Here is a 13,356-nt window from a genome sequence, read left to right as displayed (position 1 = left end):
CAGGCGTCTTTTAATTTCGTGACACCATCTGCAGTGATCATGGAACCCAAGAAAGTAAAATCTCTCACTGCCTCCATTTCTATTTGCCAGGAGGTGATGGGACCAGTGGCCATGATCTTCGTTTTTTTGATGTTGAGCTTCAGACCATATTTTGTGCTCTCCTCTTTCACCCTCATTAAAAGGTTCTTTAATTCCTCCTCACTTTCTGCCATCAAGGCTGTGTCATCTGCATATCTGATAAGCTAATTCACAATAATCTGGAAAACCAAACCCATAACAGTGTATTTGTGACAAGGCTTGCTCCCAAGGAGATGAAGAGTTGTAGAGTTGGAAGGAACCATAAGGGTCATTCCTGCAACGCAGGGATCTTGTTTTCTGACACAGGGCTCGAACCCTTGAACCTGGGATTAAGAGTCTCATGCTCTACCAACTGAGGGTTTTGCCACCTCAACTACTGCTACAGAAGCCTAAGAGGAGGCTGATTATGTAAATAAAGAAGACTTCTGTTCTTATTCTACAGTGAAGGGAAACAACTGATCCCAGGTCAAACAAGCGGAGCTGTAAACAGAGACCAGATCTTCTGGTTTATTGCATTCCAGAGCCTCTCCCGCTGTACCACACACTGTGTTTGTTATGTCCCTACAATACCTGGGAAAACATTCTGAGATCCAAACGCCTCTGCATCCACCCATTTGCACAGGAAAATCCACAATGGAAACTTGCAGCACCCAAATGGCTGTGCTTCCAACTCCAAGGAAAAGAAACAAGCACACTCCTATAAAATAAAAATGAACACTGGGTCAATAAGAACAGCATGGGGGCCGGGTATGGCACAGACCTGGGTGCACCATTCCCACGTTTGGAGTTTACTTTGGAAGAAAGGGTAGTACAATCTTCTGATATTTCTCTAATTGGGTATTTACAGAACAAGAAGATATTAAAGGGAGTGCCGGGGCAAGCACAAAGGCAACACCATCACCATGGGTCCTCTTGGTCCTTGAAATGCAAAAATACTGGCTCGAGTGCACAGGAGAGAGATTCCTCTCTGAAGGTGATGGACTATATGGAATTGGCGGAAATGACTGGCAGAATCCGAGACCTGGGAGAAGAGTTGGTGGAAGACGACTGGAAGAAATTTAAAGACTATCTGCAGAAACACTGTAAAATTAATGAATGTTAAAATGATGTTGGATTGAAAATAAGTGGCATTAGCAACAAAGTTAATAAGAATATGCAAAAATGAATTGATAATGGATGGAAATATAGAGTTATAATATGTTAAGATATAGAGTTAACATAAATGAAAGAGGGTAAGGATTTGCTGATTTGATTATGTAAATGGGATACAAAAAGGGGAGGTGAGAGGAGGTCAAGGAAACAAGCAAATGAGTTTAAAGTTATAAAAAACAGATTTGTTTTTAATTTTTTCTTACTTTCTTTTTGTCTTTTGTATGTTGTATTTTTATTTTTTCAGGTATTTTTGTACTTATGTCTTTGTAAAACTTTAATAAATATTTCTTTTTTTAAAAAAGAGAGATTCCTGGGGTGACTGCATTGTGTTCTGTTTCCTTATTCTGCCAAAGTGACAACCAACAAAGGAGCGGTTGCCTAGAGTTCTGGCTCAAAACCCCTTGATCCCTCCTGTCAAGGAGCCTTGGAGTTGTGTTCAGTGCTAATCCTACTCAGGGTAGACCTGGTCAAGTTAATAGACATGGCTAACTTGGGTCCATTAATTTCAATAGGTCTACTCTAAACAGACAGACGTGGGTGGCACTGTGGGTTAAACCACAGAGCCTAGGACTTGCCGATCAGAAGCTCTGCAGTTCAAATCCCCGCGACGGGGTGAGCTCCCGTTGCTCGGTCCCAGCTCCTGCCAACCTAGCAGTTCGAAAGCATGTCAAAGTGCAAGTAGATAAATAGGTACTGATCCAGCGGGAAGGTAAACAGTGTTTCCGTGTGCTGCTCTGGTTCGCCAGAAGCGGCTTAGTCATGTTGGCCACATGACCTGGAAACTGTACGCTGGCTCCCTCAGCCAATAAAGCAAGATGAGCACCGCAACCCAGAGTCGGTCATGACTGGACCTTATGGTCAGGGGTCCCTTTACCTTTACCTTACTCTGAACAGAATTTAATAGGCTGCAACCCTCGATGTTTTTGCAAACAGAAAAGGATTGTGGAGAAAACATGGATGATGGAATTGTGTGAGGAAACACATTGTTCCTGTCTGCATATTCTACTGAACTGAAATGAGAGATGAAGGGATTCCCCCAATTTCATTCCTTTATTATTCTCTGGGTTTGCTCTGCCCGACAATTCTTGTCTCTAATTAGGAGACTTTCTGAAATTAATTCTGGCATGGCAGCGCACACACAGGGGTGGCTTTTGAACCCTAAGATCTGGAGTTTCCACCATCCATGTTTTAGCTAAGCACATTAAAACTTGGCACAAAAACGAGCCCTGATGTATCACACGTGTAGCTGCATCTACATGAAGTCATTTGCTGATGTCATGTGCTCATGGGGGAACACTATTCTTCTTTGATCCCTCAGTGGTCTCTGAGACCATTTGCGATGGCAGGGGTGTTAACTTGAATAAAATATAGGGGGGCAGGTAAGCCCCACCTTGCATAATCGATCACACGATGTGGTGCATGCACACCATTTGAATGGCAATGGTCCTCAACTTTGGAGGGCAGTCCCCTCAAATATTTTATGGGTGTGTGTGAAGGGACCATGACCCCTAGGAGTTAGCTCCTATGTGCCATGGTATCCTGCTCCACAGACATATTGAGATGGACATTTGGGAATACTGTTTTACAATGGTTCCTATCCTATTTCTGGGGCCAGTGTCAGAGACTAACATTGTGAGGCTATCTTTTGGTCCCTTGGCAGTTCAGCTGGCTGGGTGGGAGGGCAGCAGGGTATTATCTTGTCCCCTAGCAAACTCATTACAGTGGTACCTCTAGATGCGAATGGGATCCGTTCTGGAACCCCGTTCGCATCTAGAAGCAAGCGTAACCCATGTCTACGCGTCTGCGTGTGCGCGGGTCACATTTTGGTGCTTCTGCGCATGCGCGTGTCATCATTTTGAGTGTCTGCGCATGCGCAAGTGACAAAACCCGGAAGAAACATGCTCCGTTACTTTCAGGTTGCCGCAGAGCGCAACTCAAACACGCTCATCCCGAAGCACATTCAACCTGAGGTATGACTGTATTCAAGTGTGGATTCTTGTGTCACAAAATCCCACCATCCACTTCCGAGAGGGGAGATATCAGCAGACTTGTGGGACCCCTAAGGTGTTTTAAACAGCATTAAAAAAAACTATTTAGAAAAGACCCTACATTCCAAACCCACCACCTCTACTAGTCCAATAAGAATTAAGCATGCACACTCGACGCACAGTGCTGACTGATTTTTTTTACTTAGGGAGAGCAGGCAGAGAACAGATAACCAGGAGGAGGAGGATGGAATGGAGTATCCTCATAGTTGTCAACATTTCCCTTTTCTTGTGAGGAATCCTATTCAGAATAAGGGAATTTCCCTTAAAAAAAGGGAAACGTTGACAGCTATGATTATCCTGGAACTCTGATCAGGAGCAAGTCATATTGTATTGTTTTGTTTCAGGTCCCATTTGTATTTTTAAAGATTCATTTGTCCTTTACAGATAAATGAAAGACGTTGGTACTAGTACTAGAGACTAGTCATCTTTTCCTGCTTGCGAGGCAGAGAAACCTCTTCAGAGATGGTCAAAGTAGAATGACAACACTATACCATATATATTATTGTCTAACCATCTGTGGTTCCCTTTCAAGCAAAGAAATCTCCATTTTGTTGCCCATCTCTGGATATACTTCTGGGAGGGGAGTTTCCTCTGTGGACGTCATTAGCTTCTGTTTTCAGAATTTGCTGCACAGGTAATGATGGTTTTCCTCTTAGTTGAGACATCTAGAGTCCCGGAGGCCCGTACATCCATATATTAGAATCAATTATCTCTAATTACTGCCCTTGCTATCTTAATAGTAACCACACACGCGGAGTTTCCTTCTCTGCCATAGTTCACCTTGTGTGGAGTAATATCACACCCACCTTGTCCAGGGAGAAATGTCATTCCTGTGAGGAATCCTGCAGGGATCCACCTGGATAATCTCACAAATTGCCCTGGATAGACACCAGACCAGATTTTCCCCATGACACATAATTAGCTAATAGACTTCTGCAATGGCTATGGAGATAATGACCATGATCTCAAGTGGTTAGAAAAGAGTTTGAGAAACTTGCAGAAGACAGGGCTATCATCAACAACTATCCCTAATAGTTAATGCAATATCTTTATTTATAAGCAGTATTCCAGTGAATGCCAGATTCCATGGGCAAAAAGTGAAGGAGGGGCATCAGTTTCATGGTATGCATATGATTCTTCCCATGTGATGTTGCTGGCCAGGAATGAAAACAGAAAGATTTGTACAACCTTTGGTCTAATGCATCAGGGCTGTGTTTTTTTTTTAATCCTGGGGTTTCCAGTGTGGTGCTCATGGGCACAATGCACCCTGGTACCCACAAGGCCTCTCACTCCTTTACATCAGGCATTGAGGGTGATCACCTTTTGTTGAAGAAGGAAGCTGGAAGAGTGATGCTCTTCCCAACCTCCTCTTTCAGCTCTGTGGGTTTCTCAAGGCTCAGATTGGCACTTGAGAAGCTGCCAGGCAGGAGGGAGGGGGGGGCGACTTGGAAGAGAGAATGAAATGCCAGAGAAAGAAAGAAGAAGAAGAAAAAAAGTTTGGATTTGATATCCCGATAAACCCTAAGGAGTTTCAAAGTGGCTAACATTCTCCCCTCAGACTGCCCCCTTCTGGAGTCTCTGCTGTCACTTTGGGAAAGGACGTTCCTGACACCCAGGTCCTTTGGAAAGGCAAATAATGGCACATGCTCTCTCAGTGTATGCATGTGTGGACATATGTGCGCATTGCCTATTGAGAATGGAGGGAAATTGACCCTGGAAAGGGATAAGAGGAGCATTCAGAGACATGGTGCCCAAAAGGTTGGAAACCCTAACTGCAGCACAGCACCCACTCAGCAGTATACTACCATCACTGTGAAGCTGGTTATAATGCAGTGGACTAGAACAGTCCACTGTGAGTCAACATCTTCTACTTAGGCTCTGCAGTCATTACTCCATAGCAGCAGCGCTCAGGTGTGATCTTCAGGCTCCCCTGCCATAGCATCAAGACACTGCAGCTCCACCTACAGACATCACAAAATTGAAGGGACAAAGTTTGCCACTAAACATAGCCAAGGAGATAGGCTCACCAGGGCCATAAATAGACAATGTTAGAATACTTGCATGTCACCTAGAGATCTGAAATTTGGTACGCGTATTGAACAAGAACCTGCAATGGCTAGGAAACAGTGCCTCTCTCCAAAATGGGAGACTCAAAATTCACCCCAAAATGTTTGTCACCTCTAGGTCCCTGTGAGACCTGAAAAGACTCTGCTTATTCAGAATGCAGAATTACAGCCTAAATAAATTATTTCTTACTTCAGCTTCATTCCTTTCCCTTTCCCCTTTATTGCCTGTTTTTTATTCCATTATCTTTTTTCTTTTATTCCTTTTTAAAGCAAATCAATTTAGAAAGGATTCCCAAAGCCTAAGATTGGCTGCTACCCAAGATAACTTATCTAACGTATTGTATTTTCCCCAGCAGTTTTCCACAGCACTCTGGGGTCACATATCTGCTAGTCATCTTTGGCTCTTAAGTTCATTTTAAAGTCTTGGCTTTCATTTCAAAAGGAAAACATTTGTTGTTATAGATGTGGAGGAAAGCTTGGAAACAGAGGAGAAGCATGCTTTAGCATTTCCGGGCATGTATTTCTTAACCACATCCAACATATCGTTTATCACTTTATGTACACAAGTTTGAATAGATATTTGGCAGGGATTGTAAGTGTTCAAGTGTCCACAGAATTTTGCCTGGAGAAGGCCCCCTGCCTGGTTCCCTGTAACCTCACTTCTCGCAGTGAGGAAGCTGGAGGTTCGGCTTCTGACAGTCGTTCGAAAACTGGAACACTCATTTCCAGTTTTTGATCGTTCAGGACCCGAAACATACGAGTTTCAAGGCGTTCGGCTTCCGAGGTTCCACTGTATTGTGATGCAGCACCATGAATCCTCCAATGGGGGCTGTGCAATGACAGCCTTAGAGTTCTATGTACAGTGCAGTGGCGTAGCGTGGGGGGTGCAGGGGGGGCTGGCCGCACTGGGCGCAACATCTGGGGGTTAGGGTTAGGGGGCGCAAATCCACGGGTTAGGGGGTGCAAATCCACGGGTTAGGGGGCGCAGATTACTTGTCTTGCCCCGGGTGCTGACAACCCACGCTACGCCACTGGTACAGTGGTACCTCTGGTTATGAACGGGATCTGTTCTGGAGCCCCGTTCGCAACCTGAAAGGAACGCAACCCGTGTCTGTGCGCGCATGGGTCGTGATTTGCCACTTCTACGCATGCGCGTGACGTCATTTTGTGCGTTTGCGCATGTGCGAGCGGTGAAACTCAGAAGTAACCCTTTCTGGGACTTTCGGGTCACCACGGAACGCAACCTGAAAAGACGTAAGCTGAACCGAACGTAACAAGAGGTATGACTGTGTATAAGAATGAAACTTTTGCTAACTCCAGGGCAAAATTGGCAGTGAGCTGTGTCAAGCAGACACTAGCTTGGAAGTTGCAGGGCCAATAAGGCAATTTAAATAACGAGGGGAAGGCCATTCTCCCTCAGCCCACATCCTAACTTCTTTCATTGGCTCTGTGACCCCCAAACTAGAGTCATATTGGCTTAGTTCGCTGTCACTCTCATTTTGGGGTAAGATAATTTTAAAACCCAAAATGGCGGGCAGCCAGAGCATTCAGTTCCTCACATGTGACTCCTGCTGCACTGTGGTGGCAGCGTGGTATCTTTGGGGCAGTTAGGGGTAAAGTTGGCCTAAGATGGATGCTCTGGGTTGCATGCGCACTGAATCTTTACTCTCTAGTCTTGCCCTAGTGCTAAAGAAGGGAGAGATGGAGGGAGGTCATGCCTACACCACACATTTGCCTCAAAGTATCCTGGGAAGTAGAGTCTGTGAAGGATGTTGGAAACTGTAGTTCTGGGAGGTGTCTTCTAAGACCTCTCAGCATGCATAACAAACTACAGTTCCCAGAATTCTTTAGTGTTAGCCATGACTGTGTAAGTTCTATAAGAGTACTTTAAATGTATGTTGTGGGTGTGACAAAGGAAATAAATGGTTTCGAAAGAGATTGCGCCTATTTGGTATGACTCCTGCGTAGTGCTGCCTGAGTCATGAATGAAAATTGCATAGAACAGTCCTTTACAAAGTTTGGTGCCTTCAGGGAACATTTTCTACACCAACTGGTCTGCCATTAACCTTTCAGTGTCTACTATTTGAACCTGTCAGTGTTGCAGAGGATTCTGGGACATATTTTAGGGTACACACTCAGTGCATGCCTGGCACAGTCTAGGCATGTGGGGCTTCACAAGTGATCCATGTGGTGGTGTTTACCTTCCAACCAGAGCAGTACCTATTTATCTGCTTGCACTTTGACGTGCTTTCGAACTGCTAGGTTGGCAGGAGCAGGGACCAAGCAACGGGAGCTCACCCCATCGCGGGGATTTGAACCGCGACCTTCTGATTGGCAAGTCCTAGGCTCTGTGATTTAACCCACAGCACCACCCGCGTCCCTAACTTAGAGTATATACCTCAGCTATTTATGTTCACAAGTACGGAGACTGTACACTCGCTGGATATAATGTGTGGGCACCACCACATGCACATACCGTCCAACATTTCTCTAGTGAAAATAGGGACATCCCATTCCATAATGATAATTTTACTATTTATACCCTACACATCTGACTGGGTTGCCCCAGCTACTCTGGACAGCTTCCAGCACATATAAAAGCATACTAAAACATTAAACATTTTAAAAAAAAACTTCCCTATACAGGTTTGCCTTCAGATGGCTCAGGGCCGGATAATTCCATACCCTCCAACATTTCTCCAATGAAAACAGGGACATCCTAAGGAAAAGTGGGACATTCCAGGATCAAATCAGAAACCAGGAAGGCTTCGCTAAATCAGAAATGTCCCTGGAAAATAGGGACATTTGGAGCATCTGCATTTCAGAGGGATACGTCATAGTATGGAAAAGCTATCTATCTACAGATGATTATCTGCTATTACTGGGCTTCTCATTGAAGAACCCTGGACCTATGATAAGCTTTCAGAGTTCCCCTTAAGAGGTGTGGTTCTGAGACACAGGAATTTCTCTAGCTAAAGGCCTTGTTACTGGTTAATCACAGGAGTATCTTGGAGTGTTTGCTCATGTATGGCCAATAGAAAATCTTCAGGGACTTTCTGCCGTAAACCAAGAGCCACGCAATATGCCTTGTCTTTACAAGGTTGTAAACTTTAAGCACTGTTGCAGATGACGCTTGGCTATTTCACTGTTGGACACTGATTTACTACCAACAGTTTTTGCTCAGGCACCTTCCTTTCTTTGTTCTCAACACCTTACACTGCCTTTCTTAGGGAAAACACAATACAACAAAGCAGGTGTGCAAAGAAGCTTAGGGATTTAGCACATGCCAAAGGGCTACACCTACTGCCTAACCAGATTTTGCCCCCAGATAAAACTTCCATTTTGCAGTGGAGCATAACAGAATTTGGGCTGTCTTGCACTGGGCTGTGTTAATGCAGAGATCTGCAGGGACCAGACTTCAGCTTGCATGTCTTGGTGTTTTCTTTACCCAAGGTTGTATTCCTGTTCCTGTTTTCTTCCATCCTCTTCTCCCAGAACCTTATGTTTATGGAAGGAAGGTAAAGGTAAAGGTAAAGGTAAAGGTAATGGTAAAGGACCCCTGGACAGTTAAGTCCAGTCAAAGGCGACTATGAGGTTGTGGAGCTCGTCTCACTTTCAGGCTGAGGGAGCCGACGATTGTCCACAGACAGCTTTCTGGGTCATGTGGCCAGCATGACTAAACCGCTTCTGGCGCAACAGAACACAGTGACAGAAACCAGAGCAGCACACGGAAACACCGCTTACCTTCCCGCCGGAGTGGTACCTATTTATCTACTTGCACTGGCGTACTTTCGAACTGCTAGGTTGGCAGGAGCTGGGACAGAGCAACAGGAGCTCACCCCGTCGTGGGGATTCGAACCGCTGACCTTCCAATTGGCAAGCCAGAAGCTCAGTGGTTTAGACCACAGCGCCACCCGTGTCCCTTAGAAGGAACTAGGACTATAGAGGCACCAGCGTAATTGGGGGAGATGTACGGGTGACTTGCAACGTCCCAATGTCATGAATGTGATATCAGGACACCAGGAGGAGCTCAGGTGGAGCTGAACGTGACGGTCACATGGCTCAATGGCCAGCAACCATTGGAAGCATGCCAAGCTTGGCTCCGCACTATGGCTCTGTGCTTTTAGGACATTGGGGACCACTGGCCCCTATCCCAAAAATATGGGGGGGGGGCAAAAGGACATGCTCCCTAGGAGACAGTGCTGCTGCTCGGTTATGTATGAAGATACTACACAGTGGGGGAAAGCACACCTTTGCAGATGACGTTCAAAAAGCTGCTCCTTTAGCTTTGGCATCTTATCTAAGTAAGCATTACTCTATGTCTTGCAGGAGGAAGAGGCCTACAAGGTCACATCTGTGGGGTGCTCTACCGCACAGCCGAGTTGCCATGGCTTCTAAACAACACAGAGAAACATTGCTTCTGATAATGGCATTGGCCTGAGACTTCCCAGGGCAAATTCCTGTCTGATTTTTTAACCTACCCAAGTGAGGCTGGCTTGATTTATGAGAGGAATGCATCGCTACCACATTCCACCTAAAGCAGGCACACACCAGCTCAACATGTCTCCAGATGGTCACTGTTTTGTGGGTGGGATTCAAGCATATACCGTATTTTTCGCTCTATAGGACACACTCCCCCCCCCAAATGAAGGGGAAATGTGTGTGCATCCTATGGACCGAGTGCAGGCTTTTGCTGAAGCTATCTGCAAGCCTTGGGAGCCCAACGGGAGTTCCAAGGCTTGCAGACAGCAGCCTGCAGCCCAAAGCTGGGGGAGCGCAGCGCCATGCACCCCGGGCTTCGGGCAGATATCCGCAATAAATTTGTTTTCCTTTATTCCCCCCCCAAAAAACTAGGTGTGCCCTATGGTCCGGTGCACCCTATAGAGCGAAAAATACGGTACCTGAAAGTTAGGTTTGCACAGTTAAAATGGATTATAGGGCTCATTGGAAAAGAGCTATTTTTGTGGTTTTGAAAATGACAGGGAAATGCATTGAAAAGTATGGAATAAACCAATTACAAGCAGGAAGGCTTGTGAATTTCTGTGCAAGCAAATTGGGATGAATACAGACAAATGCTCATTGTCATATAACCTCCCCGGAAACAAAGCAGAATGAATGCACAATAAAGACCAGGTATAATATCATCTCCTCCTGCGTGATGGTCAAGTAAATCAAGATGACTACTCAATAAACAGGTCATCTGGAGGCAGGGGCGGAGGAAGGGATGTGATGGGGGTGGGCTGCCCCCCGGGAGTCTTCACTGAGGGGGGCGACATTTGGCGCGCCACTCGCCCGCGACTCCCAAGCTTACCCTGAGCCGCCTGGGGAAGGGGGGAGCTGCTCCACTTTGCCAGTGGCATCCCTCCCTCCCCCCTTGGTTTTGACAGCTCCGGGGAGGCTTGGGAGTCACAGGCAGGCGGTGCGCCGAATGTCCGCCATCGGTGCCTCACTCCGCCCCTGGCTGCAGGGCACGCACACTGCTCTGTGCACCTGAGCAGATATTCTGCACATGGGAGGGCACCTTCCGTGTCCCACCCCCCTTAGGAGCGCACTCCTCCCCCCTTGGGAGTTTGCAGTTTCCTGCCCCCAGAGGGAAGAGCCAATTATTGTCCCTTGTTCCAGTCTGTGCTGAATCCACTCCCATATGCAAGTTCTTTGTGATCTTGATGGTCTTCTGTCTAGGACCATCAGGGTTGGCATAGCAACTGGGCAGGGCTCCTGTGGATGTGCTGAAGGGATTATGGCTGGCCTGTATCAAACCTTCCCCATTTTGTAGTCCTTCCTTCATGGAGTAAAATAAAAGTGGAACAGTGCAAATCCGATGTATGGTTGATTTTCTATGAATTTATAACAGAAGCATAGCGTATGTAGTATGTGTGAGTGTGTGTGAAGTTTGTACAAACTGAATGATTGGGGGGGGGGGGTTTCCTGCTACAATATGCAGCTGTCCCTTACAGGGATCAAACCTGCAACCTTGGTGCTGTCAGCACCATGCTCCAAACAACTGAGCTATCCTTGTCAAATTAGCCAGCTCTAGAATTTTCTTTAAATAGTTTGCCCTTGGAATTTCATATAACTTCATATAACATAATGAATGATGTCCCTTGGCACAAGAGGGGATGGGAAAGGAGCTCTGCAAGATGAGGGGCAGGGTGAAACATGGTCCCACAACTCCTTTGCTTAAAAGCACAGAAACAAAGACTTGTATCAAAAGAAGTTGGCAACCCTAAGTGCATCACAATTCCCCCTTGTCACATTTTTACAGTCTAAGGACTCATCCATATTTCCACTTATCTTCTGCTTAGAAATCATGAGTCCAAGTGCTTTTCCACTTGACCTGTGCTGTCTAGCCACGTGTCCAAGAAGTTCTGCCTTTGTTCCACTGCTTTCTCCAAAAAAATCTGTTCTTTAGTGCTACATCGGAACAAACGACAATCCACAGAACACCCACTTGCTGTTTATTCTGATTAAACACTAAAGATTGGAAGATTGGGAAGCCACATGCTTTAAATCTGTATTGGATGTCCTTCAAAGGTATGGCATGAATCTGCCCTAACAACACAAAGTGAGAAGTTTGAGCTCATGGTGGTGATTACTGTATTATTAGAGCGATCATCTGCAAACATTAGGTTTAAATGAGAACAGAATGTGGCCAGTAATTCCTTTGCTTAAAATACAGCCTAGAGTTTATTTACATGTTGCAAATGGGTGATCTGGGACACATTTCTGGGATGTAAGCCTCAGAAAGCCTCCTGCAAGGTTGAAAGCCGAGACATGAAAGGATGCAAGTTCAGCTGCACTAGAGCAGTTTGTCTGTTCCTTCTGTCTCAGCGTAGATCAGATACAAAGAGTTTCATTGTTCATGTTGGCTCTCACAGCCAGTGTACTATAGTAGACCGGGTGTTTACATTTGGGGATCTAAGTTCTAGTCTGACTTGGTGGCTGTGGAAAAGTGAAAATCTCTCACCCTAGCCTGCAACCAGCAAAATGAAATAAAGACATATTGACACATGCCCATGGGATATAGTAGTAGCAATAATAATAATAATAATAATAATAATAATAATAATAATAGTATTTATTTATAGCCCGCCCTTCCTGGTTCAGAAAACCAGGCTCAGGGCGGCTAACAACAAATTTAAAACACTTAATTGATGCAACAAAAAACATCATAAAATACAGTATAAAACGTGAATAGCAATAAATTCAGAATTCAAAAATCAATTTAGGGGGGAAATCCATCCCATAAATATTAGATGATCACCAGGGCTAGCTGGTTAAATTAGTCCTATTTGGGCCAGTGAGGAGACCAGGGGAGAATTAGCTGTGGGATCCCAGAGCGGGTAATCTTCATAAAAAGGGGAGGGGAGGGAAGGAAGGGGAATAAAAGATCAGACTAAGTTCAAATTGAAAGCCAGGCGGAATAGCTCTGTCTTACAGGCCATGCGGAAGGAAGTTAAATCCTACAGGGCCCTCATGGGACAGAGCATTCCACCATGTTGGAGCCATCACTAAGAAGGCCCTGGCCCTGGTGGAGGATAATCTGACTTCTTTAGTAACAACATCCAAATGGTTAACTGTGAAGGTGGTAGATAAAAGAGTTGATGAGCTAAAGAAAACTGACCCTGGCTGTGATGCCACATGTACTCAGATTGCACCTATCGTCGCCCCATGTATGCAAATTATCACTTAATTTTTACTTGGCTGCTTTCTAATATTCCCAGCTAGACAAGGTACTGTTAGCACCTTGTCATGGGTCAGTTGCTTGCTCTTCTTCAGGCAGCAAAATGTCTTGGATCAGCCCTGCTTAGAAGCAGAACCCAATGAGTTCAATGGCACTAAGTCTGAAATTCTAAGCTGACTTGCCGAGCCCAATTGAACACAGTAGTGTGTACCCCTGAGTGGGGTTGTGCAGCATGTCTGGGCCCAGGCAACAGAACAAGGTGATAAAAATCCAAAGGTGGAAGGCTTTATCATGTCAGAGTGAAGAGATAAGAATTTGCATTCCCTGG

This window comes from Podarcis melisellensis, assembly GCF_964234715.1.
Source record: "Podarcis melisellensis genome assembly, chromosome: 2".
In the NCBI taxonomy this organism is placed as follows: Eukaryota; Metazoa; Chordata; class Lepidosauria; order Squamata; family Lacertidae; genus Podarcis; species Podarcis melisellensis.
Note: the sequence above shows the minus strand (reverse complement) of the source record.